The sequence below is a fragment of the Eurosta solidaginis genome, chromosome 4, assembly GCF_040869045.1.
Source record: "Eurosta solidaginis isolate ZX-2024a chromosome 4, ASM4086904v1, whole genome shotgun sequence".
In the NCBI taxonomy this organism is placed as follows: Eukaryota; Metazoa; Arthropoda; class Insecta; order Diptera; family Tephritidae; genus Eurosta; species Eurosta solidaginis.
In genome coordinates, this window is record NC_090322.1 from 72,402,799 (window position 1) to 72,416,368 (window position 13,570).

The 13,570-nt window shown below is 36.2% G+C and overlaps 3 long non-coding RNA genes across 5 annotated transcripts; 1 reads left to right on the forward strand and 2 right to left on the reverse strand.

The window, feature by feature from the left end:
- Positions 1-1,968: 1,968 nt before the first annotated feature.
- Positions 1,969-7,332, reverse strand: LOC137249964 (uncharacterized). Its single transcript, XR_010952656.1, has 4 exons — positions 7,229-7,332; positions 6,368-6,579; positions 6,067-6,298; positions 1,969-2,395 (listed from the first exon to the last, which is right to left on the reverse strand). It is a non-coding gene; the product is annotated as an uncharacterized lncRNA (long non-coding RNA).
- Positions 7,333-8,164: 832 nt separating this feature from the next.
- LOC137249963 (uncharacterized) lies at positions 8,165-11,772 on the forward strand. Its single transcript, XR_010952655.1, has 4 exons — positions 8,165-8,382; positions 8,449-8,586; positions 8,647-8,803; positions 8,863-11,772. It is a non-coding gene; the product is annotated as an uncharacterized lncRNA (long non-coding RNA).
- On the reverse strand, positions 10,303-13,367 carry LOC137249962 (uncharacterized). Of its 3 annotated transcripts, XR_010952653.1 has the most exons (5): positions 13,318-13,367; positions 13,181-13,217; positions 13,050-13,121; positions 11,945-12,686; positions 10,303-11,876 (listed from the first exon to the last, which is right to left on the reverse strand). It is a non-coding gene; the product is annotated as an uncharacterized lncRNA (long non-coding RNA). The 3 variants fall into 3 exon arrangements; XR_010952652.1 differs by having other exon boundaries at positions 13,181-13,356; XR_010952654.1 differs by having other exon boundaries at positions 11,945-12,943; positions 13,181-13,356.
- Positions 13,368-13,570: the final 203 nt, after the last annotated feature.

A 13,570-nucleotide genomic window follows, 5' to 3' on the forward strand; every position in this document is an offset into this window, starting at 1 on the left:
TACAGGGTTGCAGAATAATAAAGTAAATTGGTAGTATAATGAACAGAGTTGCATCAGAAGGAAAAAATTGTTAAAAAATAATTAAAATATTGTACAATATGCGTACATAAAGGCACACATACACATTTACATACCTACGTATATTAAAATTATTTTTGTCGAGTTTTAAGATATAAATTTAGGATTATTATTATAGTTATACCATATCATTTCTTTTTTATACTTTTTTATAATCCCTTTTATAATAATTTTCTTGGATTATGAATCAAAATAAAACTCACAAATTAAGAGTAGGTCAACTAAACTAAGCAAACGTTTATAAAAATATTTTTTTTGATTATTCATTAATATGAATGTACATACACATATATGCACATACGTACATCCGTTGATATATATATCAAGTGTAGTTTCCTTATTACTTGAATTTTTTTTTTTTTTTTGATACATAATTTTAAAATTTTATGCATGTGTATATATTAACGTAAATACATATTTACATACATGTGTATAACTATTTAATTTTTGAATTGCCATATAGAATTAATGTTCTAGGGAGACTAAGCAAAAATTCCACCATATAATTTCTTATTGAGCTGTTTTTTTAGTGATTTTCTTCGTTTAAAAATCAAAGTAAATTCCACTAATTAAGTTTTAAAATAAGAAAAGAATTGTATAATGGATTGAATTTGTTTTAAATAATAATAATTCATAATGGGTAACTAATTTGTTTTATTTGATTTCAGACACCGGAGTTAGTGGTAATGTATTAGGGCTTCAACAACATCCACGAGGCCAAAGGTAGGGTGGGTACAGAGGCAGCCACCAAATGTTGCAACAACGAGCTGCCAGGCATAAGGGTAAGTTGAGGGTGTCGTATTAGTGATGTATATGCGTAGGTTTGTTTTCTTTTCTTCTTTTCTTTATTTCTGTGTGAATATCCCCAGTGTACAAAAATTATTATCCTGTTTTACCATTGACTGGGGAGAGCAGTGCTGTGCAGTAATCGCGTTATCGAATCCACGAAGCTGAAGCTCCGGGCCTAAACGCCAGTGCACACACAGTGGTTGCACCTTGCCACAAGCACTGCAGCTCTTTTTTTCCTTGAATGTGCCTGTTGCATACTCAGTCAATGAAGATCATAACAGTATATACTGAATATATAAAGCGAGCTGCTTCTCTAGCATAAAATAAATTTTCTTTTATTTTGGTATACAGTTGGTATACATTGTATAACAAAGTTCATTATGTGGCCCGCTGCCATGTGCTTTTCAGATCCGTTAGGTCTATAAACCGAGTTTGCTTTTTATTTGGCGCCACGCCAGTCTTTAAGTCTCACTGATTCCTGTTAGGAATGCAAGAACACCCCTCTGACTCCAGGTCAGGGAGGTATTGCATCTCCTAAATCCGCCAAAACGCCCGAGGGGAGCACAGAAGCCAACCTAGTGGCCTATTTTAATTTTTCGCTCAACACAAAGAAGTCCCGAGCATACTGCAGTCGAGCCGAGGATGACACACACGTCCACTCACACGAAATGACAAGACCGGAATCATGTTAACTCTATACTTGCCCTACAAGACAGGTACCCGTTACCTAATCGATTACTTAATCGTCACCAATAACTTGGTCACCAATTATCGTCTTAATGACTTTTACATTGCTTTCGTGAAAAAGGTAACGCATGCGCTCTCTCAAAATAGTGTACGTGTGACTCGCTTTCTCGCTCCTACCTATTGTGTTTTCGACATTTCTTCTCGCTCGATGTTATTTACATTTTTAAATTACTTCATTAGGTATGTTTTCGTTATCGCTAACGAAAACATACGCAACAACAACAACACGGGTAACTGGCCTATCGGTTACCCGTACAGGTTACCTTCTGACAAATCGCTTTTTCCATGAATGAAACGCGTCCTTTATGTTCAGATAATATTTAATTATAAATAATTCATATATACCATGTTTTTTTACAATTTAAATTATTCCCTTATTACTCTAGTGAACTTTACATATTTGTATATTGATATGTACAAGCTAATTAAGTGCATTAACGTCTATTTATAGCTGTGCCCTTTCTGAAACTTTGGAAGCTCAGTGATGATGGCCAATTTTGCCTGCGCTGGTGGTGTTGTTCAACATAAGTTTGCAGAGCCATATGAGTTTTGTAGGGATAATACCGGAAGCCCCAATTCGTGCTATCAAAGTCGATTTACAGGTGATATTGAGCCTTTGGTCTTGACCCTTTCCCATAGTATGCTTGTTAGCACCTAATATGTGGTACTAAAAAGGCGGGGGGATAGTTGTCGCAGTTTTCTTATAATTTGAGCAAATTTATGTTCTTCCTTCAGCCACAGCTGGAATATTGCTCTGCGCACACCGTCAAAATCAAATTACCTAGAATGAGAAAGAAACTAATATCAGTAAGGATAGATTAAAGTTTTTAATATATTTAACCCGAAAAGTGTTCTATAAATAGGGCTCCACAATTGGCTCTTTTCTGAGAGGCCAAAGGCACAAGGGACTCAAGGAGATTTCAGATAACTAGAATCAAGGGTACCCGAAGATACTTCGCTGTTGCATTCATATAGAAGACAACATTATAACAAGAGATTGATGTTACGAAGTAAATTAGACGTGCTACAAAAACAAACAAATGCAGTTGACTGTTTAATTCAACAACAATAACAACTGTTTAATTCATTATCCGAAGTTCTTGTATGGACGTGCAGTAAGGGCAAAGTACTGCTAAAACTGCTTTCCCCGAGTAACCCGGGAACGAATTGATATGACTACGCCTATCCTTATTTAGCAGCAGGGCCTAGAACCAGTTCCCTGTTGGACAGGAAAATAAACTTTTGGGTGTGTCCAAGTTGATCATATGCTATTACAGAATATACTCGTTTGCTGCATCCGACCAGTACATCCAACTTTCCCAGATTTTCTGGGCTCAGCAAGGGTATCCTCCTGAATGGTGCATTTGTTGCACGCTGCTGCCTGGCCGCTCACCCAACAACACCAGGCCCGACGGAACTGCCCGCTTCCCAAGGCAGTCGGTTCTATGTACCGGAGCGACTCGGGATTTTTCCCAACCAAGGACTGTCATTTCAGTGTAACCCCATTTAATTTGTTGCGTCCCTCCCACAAATTTTCATCCTCCTAGCAGCACCTTGCAGCAGGACTGCTCCATATTCTCTTGCTCCGGGAAGGTATCGACCTCAATTTGGGTCCTTCTCCTGACCCCGGTCCTGAGAAATGAGTTTGCTGCGTTTGCCGGAAAAGAATATTTTTAGGACGGTCATATATATAAGGGCCTGAAATATTTCAATGAACTTCCTAATCACATAAAAAGTAGTAATAACTTCAATACTTTTAAAAAAAGTTTATTGGAGCATTGTAAAACCCTTCCGATAAGATAAATTTTTTCTCCTCTTATTTTTTACATGATATATCCGATACTGGAGCGCGAAAAGGGAATGGTAATATTGGAAGCACCAAAATACAATGCATCCGGCCCTAAGGAAAAGAAAATCGGTCGCCACCTGTAACTCCAGACAGTTCCAACAACTAATTTCGCTGGAATTCGGTATTTCCAGCCGATATTTACTGTTGCTGATCAGAATCACTCGCATTCCGACAGCATTAATATAACAATAAAATTATATAATGTGTAACAAAAATAACGAAAATAAGGCCAAACAAAAGTTGGAGCAGCGGGGATTGGAAACACGCCCTTTTCAACCTCCCATTATATGTTGAGCTGTGCTGATCGGAATCTGCATGCATTCCGACGGCGTTTTTACTAAACAAAGTTGAGGGGTGATTAGATACACGTTATTTTCAATTTCCAACATCCAAAGACATGTTTAGCTGTATTGATCGGAGACTAATACATTCCGACAGCTTAAAATACAAATATAATTGAAAAATATAAGTTCCAAATTTTGTTGCCTTAAGCTGGGAGCACTGGAGGATTGGAAACGCGTCCTTACCAACCTTCCTTAAATGAGTGGCTCCCAGACTCGTTCCTTTGTCACCCTAGTAAATATGCTGATCGGAATCACACGGCATTCCAACAGCATATTCAATAGAAATAAGTGATGATAACAATGAATTATACTTAGTAGTTTAAGTTTTAGGCCTAAACAGCCGTAATGATAAATAAATTAAATTAAAAAAACAAATACTCTTGTCAGTGTTTCACGTGCAAGGGATGGTTGCATCGGACAGGTTGCTCTGGGCTAGATCCCAAAATCCAACGTCCTCGTAACTTTTATAAATCTTTTGTGGCTCTTGTTGTTCACGGCCTCATTACATTATGAGGAAATACGGCACCTGAGAACACAGCCGTATGAAGCTAAAACACACAAGCATGTCTTCAGTGAACTCCACAAAGAGGCGTCGGACCTCTATACCGCTGATTCCTGTACTCAAAGAACAAAAATAGCAGAGGAGGAACGCACTCTCCCTAGGGAAACGCGAGTAGTCACTTTAGCTCAACTTCGAGCTGGATAACGTAACATGTTAAACTCTTACCTATACAGAATCAACCCCGACATACAAAACATTGTCCTGCTCGTAATGTGTCCCCACATGACACCAACCATCTCTTTAACTGTATTGTGGAACCAACGCCTCTAACACTCCTCTCATTATGGTCCGCCCCTGTTGAAACAGAAATTTTCCTTTGACTCCCGTTAGAGGACATTGATGACAATTTGTGATCGGTCGCACCTATTGGATGGGGCGAAGCACTGCTATAACAACAACAACAGCAGGCGAACAACCCGGAGAGGCATGCAGTTGCCCATCGATCCCGATCCGCTCCTGCCAGTTGGTTCACTCAATAAATGCCCCTATTAGTAGAAGGGAGGGAAAAGAGAGAAGAACACTGGCGCAATATGCCAGGCCTGAGTCAGTCTAAGTTACTGTTAGGGGGTACAGCACAACTCGATATAGGGCATTAATAGGCCTCTCGAAAGATAACCTAAGAATCCTAACGGCTATTCTTACAGGACACTGTAGACTGAACAGTCACATGCAAAAGCTGGGTATAATATCGAACAACACATGCCGATTTTGTGATGGATCAGCAGACGGCGGACCATATCCTTCTAGAAAGCGACACAATTTCAAGACGTAGGGCTAATTTTATGGGCTCACCATGGCCAAAGCATTCCCTCATTTAATCCCTCAAGCCAAGAACAATGACAAAAATTTTGTAAATCTACTGATAATAATTAGTTGATTCCTCCCCTTCTATGTAGTTCTATGCATACATGCATATGTATTTTGTTCTCCAAATGCTAATTACACGCACGTCCATTCACACGAAATGACAAGACCGGAATCATGTTAACTCTTTACTTGCCCTACAAGACAGGTACCCGTTACCTAATCGATTACTTAATCGTCACCAATAACTTCGTCACCAATTATCGTCTTAATGACTTTTACATTGCTGTCGTGAAAAAGGTAACGCATGCGCTCTCTCAAAATAGTGTACGTGTGACTCGCTTTCTCGCTCTTACCAATTGTGTTTTCGACATTCCTTCTCGCTCGATGTTATTTACATTTTTAAGTTACTTCATTAGGTATGTTTTCGTTATCGCTAACGAAAACATACGTAACAGCAACAACACGGGTAACTGGCCTATCGGTTACCCGTACCGGTTACCTTCTGACAAATCGCTTTTTCCATGAATGAAACGCGTCCTTTATGTTCAGATAATATTTCATTATAAAGAATTCATATATATCATGTTTTTTTACAATTTAAATTATTCCCTTATTACTCTAGTGAACTTTACATATGTGTATATTGATATGTACAAGCTAATTAAGTACATTAACGTCTATTTATAGCTGTGCCCTTTCTGAAACTTTGGAAGCTCAGTGGTATTTTGTTCTCCAAATGCTAATTAAAAAAATCAATTGGTATTTACATGAACTTCGAACTCTGTCGTATTTGCATTCTGTAGTTGATTATCAACAAAAGCATGACAAATTATCACTAAAAATTTCATACATGTTGTTTACATATTTAATATGGTAGACAATTTACTTACCGTTTATGATGCGATGATTCCTAGACAATCGGGCCTGACTAGACGTGATTTTTTTTTGCCTTAAGAGAGCGTGCATAACGCGAAACATACCATGTTATGACACACCTTTGGTGATGCAAACAATCAAAGAAATTTCTGCTTCTAATGCTTCTAGGATAGCAGCAGCAGATCCCGGTGGCGCCACATAAATAACAGTTGCATGCGGATCAGTTGCCTGTTTTGTTACGGCTACCTAATCAATTTTAATTCACATTACATCTACTATTGTAATTTTTAATCAATACAAATCAAGATAAATTACCGAAGCAAATACTAGCAAACCAAGATGCGTAGTTCCACCCTTTTTTAGGGAAATACATCCAACCAGTTTGGTACCGTATTCCAAAGCATGTTGGTTGTGTAAAGTACCTTGTTTAGCGGTAAATCCTTGGCAAATGACACGTGAATCTGCATTTAGTTGTAGGTTTCCTCTGCTTTGGTATAAGCTGAATCGCACCCCGGCGAAGATGCTATCTATTAGAATAATATAACATTTTTTTATTATTTAAAAATGCACATACGTATGAATGAAAAGCAGAAAGTAAATAATGTTGTTGTTGTTGTAGCGATAAGGACACTCCCCGTTATCGACTTTGTTGGTCCTTTGCCGGATGCAGATCGGGTACGTTCCGGGAACCATTAAGGTACTAGCCCGACCATCTCGGGAGCGATTTAGTATGACATGAAACCTTCTAGGCCATCCCGACGATTCTATATAACTTAATATGGTAACGATTTAAAAGACGGTGCACCACCTAATTTTTATCAAAAATTATCAAACGTGGAATCAAAAGACGCGCCTCGAGCTCCGTTTTTAGAATACGAAATATCCGAAAATATAAATTTTTATTTCTGTCAAAACATAATTTTGATAATTTTTAAATTATGTGGTGCACCGTTTTGCAAAACGTACCCCTAATATTATTTTGGGCGAAGGCCGCCAACGCAAAAAGGTATTCTCTGCAACAAAATTTTTAATTTCCGTCACATGTCACAACTAAAATTAACTTAATATTATTTTGGGCGAAGGCCGCCAACGCAAAAAGGTGTTCTCTGCAACAAAATTTTTAATTTCCGTCACGTGTCACAACTAAAAGCACAAGAATTTTTACTTTTTACACACCAGGTTAAGCGAGAGCTTGTAAGAGTTTTATTCATAATGTAATAATAATAATTCCATCATGGTTTTATTAACATCTCAACAATTATATTTTTTCTTCGTTTAAATTTTTTCCGGAATAATTAATGAACTGCCATTTCGATGACAGCATGAAACGTCGATGTGTTAGTGGAGAGCGAAAAAAGCTTTGAATGTGTGGGTGAACTAGTTACCTTCGTCTTGTAGGGTGGGAAAAGCTGTGTTTTTTTTAAGGGCAAATTAATGGTGACTTATAACCATAAAGCCATAACCAGAAAAAACAGCTGATCATACATACCTTATGGAAATCAATGTAATCGAGTTAGCGTTATGGTATGGCACCATTAATCGATTACATTGATTTTCATAAGGTAGGTTCGATCAGCTGTTTTATCTGGTTATGGCTTTATGGTTGTGACTTATAACCATAAAGCCATAACCAGATAAAACAGCTGATCGAACCTACCTTATGGAAATCAATGTAATCGATTAATTCGCCCTTTACTTCTATATACGTTTACGCTTAAAGTTTATATGGACTGATAAGCGACAAACTTTAAATACACCTCTGACATTGCTGCGCATAAAATTTGTCCTAAATTTCAATACGCATTATACTCAGATGTAACTGAAATATGTGTCTTTGTTTCACCCTCTACACTAATTCTATGTGTGTCCACAATTCAACGCAATTGATTCAACTATATGTTATACCCTATGGCCATCAGAGGGTTGTGTCTCCGTTTTTCGGTACACCCTGTGCTGTTGCTGTAGTTATTTAACCACTGCCGCTAGATGGGTCTCCTAAGCATTATCTAAGCGAGGATAGACATTTTTCTCATACGCAAACGTAAACGTATACGCGTGTGAAAAAAAACACGGCTAAAGGCCCGATTAATGGTGACTTATAACCATAAAACCATAACCAGATAAAACAGCTGATCGAACCTACCTTATGGAAATCAATGTAATCGATTAATGGTGCCATACCATAACGATAACGCCATAACCATACCATAGCCAACCAATTGAATTTTGGTTTTCTGCCATATCCACAAACAGCTGATTGCTCATTCGCCAATTTTTTGCCATTTTGTGTATGTGTGTATAATTTTTTTGTTTGCCGATTTTTTGTTTTGGTAATTAAAAATTCTATTGTTTCGTTTATTTGAAAGACAAATTAATTTCGTTTATTGTTTATGCAGATCATAATGGATGACTGCAAATTAATTGAATTTGTACGCGATTTCCCATGCCTTTATGACAAGGCAAACCGGGATTTTAGGGATGCAAATAAAAAAGTGCCGCTTGGAAGGATATAGCAGAGAATTTAGGTGTAGATGGTAAGTAATAATGAATAATCTTATAATATGTGCGTACATAGGTGTGATTATTCCCAATAGTGGCAGTACCAGTAAGGCGATGGGGGAATTTACGAGAGCGTTTTAGTAAAGAGATAAGGAGCAGTAAAAACACTTCAGGAAGTAGCGCGTCTGATGGAAGGCAGTGGGTTTTCTCAGAGAGTCTTCAGTTCTTAAGAGCCCACATTATACCCCGACCGTAAGTATAATGGAATTACATAACATGTTTGATTATGAACAAATTTTCTATTACAACAGAATGCGGCATAGCTCTCAAAATAAAAACAGAAGTGTTGAAGGTGGCAAAAATATACCCACCGTTTGCGAGTCACACCCTGCAACTCCTACTTTACCTGAGCTGTTATCTATAAATACACAGTCCCCTCCTATTCCTACAGCGCAGCATTCACCTGCTTTATCTCAGTCGTCTCCGATGCCACAACCGCAGTCTGAGCCATCAACTTCTCGGGAACGAAAACGAATGGCAGCTTTGCGTGATAAATTGGACGCTGTCATAATAGAGACCGTCCAAACTTTTAGGGATGTATGTGCGCGTAGAGCTCGCCGCGAGAATTACAGTGCCGAAATAAGTCCGTCATATCAAGTTTGAAGAAGAAAAATCAGGCGGTGGTGATGCAACGTTGCGCTGAGATAGTCATGCAAGCTCAGATTGAGGAGAACGACGAAGCAGAGATTGTGGAATACTTGTATGACAACCAGTAGGGTGATTGCCATTTTTGTAATTTTAAAACCAAAAGGCTGGCACTACAAATCGGTAATTGTTTACTTTAGCTCACAACAACTAAAACACGTCCAAAAATGTCGGGAGGGATGTCAAAAGGCAGGTCTTGACCTCGGGGTCAATACAAAGGCACAAAAAAAAAACATTTTGCTTCTATCAAAAGGTGTTCAGAAACAAACAAATAACCCCCGGTTGAGCCAAAATCGAGAGCCTGATCCAACGCCGGGTACGCGATCTAAATTATTTCTGCATAATTGTGATCTACAACAAAATCATCAAAAATGTAGCCACATGAAAATTTGAAACCGGGTTTTGAAAATATTTATTGCCTGAAATAAACTTTTTAATTTTCGCCTTTGGATTATTTATACCGAGGTCAAAACCCGTCACCCGACACCTCTGCCAACATTTCTGGACGTGTTTTATCAGTTTGGAGCTAAAGTAAATAATTACCAAAAAAGGCAGACATACAAATATATGTAAGTAAGAAGTTTTTGTATATCCACTTTTTATACATATTTGTATGTCTGCCTCTTTACGCTTTTTAACGCCAGCCTTTCAGTAGCAACACCGATCTTTTTAGTTTATAAAGAAATTGACTGATTTTTCTATTTAATTTCCTTTTAAGTTGTAATGAAATCTGAATACATCCCGTGACATATATTTAATATGTCAATATGAATGCGACTGCAAATATGCCACGGGATGTTTAGTTGAGATTCTTAATGAAAGTACAAACTGTATTTATAAATGGATGTACAGTTTTGTTCACAATAGCAGTAGCAAAAATTTTTGTATGTAGATTTATTTGAGACTCCTAAGAAAGTACAAAATGTAGATTTAAAATCGAATTGTGATACTTTAATTTCTTTATTTATTAATATATTACATGCTGTATTGCATGTAACACGAAAGTTGACCCTATATTAATTATTATAATTAACGTATTATAATTCGAGTATAAAAAAATATGGTGACTATTGAATTGTGATAATGTAACAAAGAAACACACACAAGAACTTAAGTTTTTATAATACTAGATATGTAAACCCCTGCTCATATTAATAGTGAAAATAGTTTTATTCGTAACATATATTGATGTACAGTTGCGAGCACTAAAATAGCACTGAAAATTACTGATGTATTTTATCAGTTATTTTCTCCTTTTATTTATTTTCGTTTCGTTTCGTAGAAATAACTTCAATAAATTGTATAACCAAACAAATATAAATTTATTTCGGAAAAATTTTCGGGAAAATGCGAAAATTCGAAAGGTGTTAAAAAATTTTCATGCAAATTTCAAACTTTTATTTAGATTTTTCAGAATTTTTTTGGTTCCATATAAATATTTACTCTTTGTTTGGAACCAAATCTAAAACGCTATTTGAAAAAAAATTGGGAAAAATCAATGCGATTTTTGAGAGACTTCAAACATGCACTTTGTTATACTAAAATTGATTGGACTACAAAACTTCATACCAAAAAAAATTCTGAAAACTCTAAATAAAAGTTTGAAATTTGCATGAAGATTTTTTAACACCTTTCGAATTTTCGCATTTTCCCGAAAATGTTTTCGAAAATAGTTTACATGTCTTTGGTTATATAATTCATTGAAGTTATTTCTAAAATTAACGAAAATAAATAAAAGGAAAAAATAGCGTTTATAATTCACACTGCTTTTGTCGAGTTCACAGCTGTATGTGTTATTATTGATATTCATTTAAAATATAGCATAATCTATAACAAAAATCGTATACGTATATAAAAGTTTCAAAGTTTACACATTGCCAGAATTGATTTTTAGGTAATCTTTGAGTATGCAGCTTTAGTGCCCATTGGTTAGTAATAGCTCAAACGTAAATTTTTGTTCATGCATTAGGGGATGAAAATTTAACACTTTCTAACTTGCACATTATTATAACAAAATTGAATAAGAAACAAAGTTGCATACAAGAGATTTTGTAAAAGTTCTGCTCAAAGAGTTTCAAAGTTCGTGACGAATTTTTAAAGTTATTTATATGAACTAAATTTGCGTATTTATGAAAGTGCAAAAAATATGTATTTAAAATTTTTTTTTCTTTTTCCTTCAAAATTTTGAATTAAATTTTTCGTTTTCCGGCAAAATATTTAATTTGAATTTTGCACTTTCCATTTTATACTAAATATTAGTATGTGTAAACACTAAAGTGCAAAAGTAGAATAAGAATGCAAAATACAAACTTTGTGGTATTATATTATGCTCTATTTAATATACACGAGGCAGAATTGCAATTTTTACCAATTTTTGATTTAGTGAAATAATTTGAACTAACTTTATATATAAAAAACCATAATATATGTTTTAAAAGTATATGAAGTATTGTTTCAGTATCGTTCTTTATTGTATGTGTACAGAAAAAAATGAAATAAATTATATTATTCTATGTTAAAATAATTTGAAAAGCTTATGATTTTGTAGCAGCATTGTGTTTGTGCAGCACCAATGGTTGTTGCTTTGTTTTGTTGTGTATCCGCCTTCCGCCGAAATGATCTATGTATAAGGAGGTAGTCAAAATGTAAAATAACTTCTAGATAAGTGTATATAAGTTGCGTTCTTACCTCCTGAAATATATTACTCGATGTGATTTTGAAATGCTACTGCACCATCGGTCATAAAGTAGTTGGTAAGGTATTACCGATACTCGTATGTACTATTTCGACCCCTTCTTCGAAATGAGTGTACTGTCCGCAGCGGATCTCCACAAGTTCTTAGTTCGTTCCTTCATTCTGCACTCGCCCCTTCTCCGTCAGTGTAGTTTTCTGGGCAATACCACCGACTAGTATGGAACATAATGAAATTATGCAGCACTAAACATGCGAGACGATTTTTTCTGCATTTTCAGGATAAAACTCCATTTTGGTTTTCAATACTCTCCATCGCGCAGTCAAAATCCCAAATGCGTTTTCTATAACGCGGCGGGTCCGCGACAGTCTGTTATTAAAAACTCGCTGTTCCCTTGTATTCATTCCCGGATATGGTTTCATTATAATAATGGAAGAGCAGTATCTGGTGGAAGTAGTAATCGATTTTCCAACAGATCTTCCCCAAACCTTGTGGCATGAAAAATGCCTCCATCGCTTTGACTTCCATAAGCTCCTACGCTTACAGCGGTAAACTGGTATTTAGCATCGCATGCTGCTAACAAGACGATGCTGAACAAGTGATATCCGGCTTGAGTACTATTAGCATTAATGGGGCGGGAATGCCATCGCTTTTTTTGTCTTAATTTCCTTCTTTCAGCATATAACGCCATTATGCTGAGGAACAAGTTGTCAATTTCTTCGTCACTGCTCATGTTAGCTTAAACAGGAATAAATATATATGTTTTATTTACTTCTTTTCTTAATTATCCATTATATATAGTGCGGTTCATAGATGCGATAGCAAGGTATTGCAGGCAGACGAAACCCCAACCCAGGAGATAAGAAAATTATTGCTCTCAATGCCGAGATCAAGCAACTGATCGACCAGCAGACCAAACGGTAAGAGCACCTCAGGATATGCAACCGCTTTGCTGGTGTTGGTATATATGGTCAACCGTCAATCCCTAACAGACCCTACCAAATATAACGACAGAGTATTAATGCACTTCCCATGGCAGCCGGTTCTATGCGCCAAAAGGTTTTGTGTGGCAGTTTCCGTGTTTTATTTGAAGATACTTACTGTTAAATTCACGTCCTTGCACTCAAATATATATAAATCTTCGCCTATATGTAGTGCTATATTTAACTAAATCTGTAAGAATACAGAAATCCTTATTAATTTGTTAAACTTTTAATATGTGAAGAGCTTACATTGAGATACGTGTAGATATGGGGCTTTATTCACCACCTAATTGTTTCACCATGTAGATATGCACCCAATTTGTTGCAATATTAATAAAAATACTATTAAAAATGTTTTCTTTTACACTATTTTGATTAAAAATTACCAAATTTTGCAATCACTTTGCACAATCACTTTTTATAAACAAAACATTCCCAGCTGTTTACGGTTATGGCACCATTAATCGATGACAATAGCGATGGTTATGGATATGAGTATGGTTACGACTATGGCGTTAGGGTTAAGGAAGTTCAATTTGGCTTTCATAAATAGTTTTGCTTTTATTTTACTAGACAGATGATGGGAATGTGCTTTTCTGAACGGTTGAATTTACTGAATTATCGAACAATGACACTAGT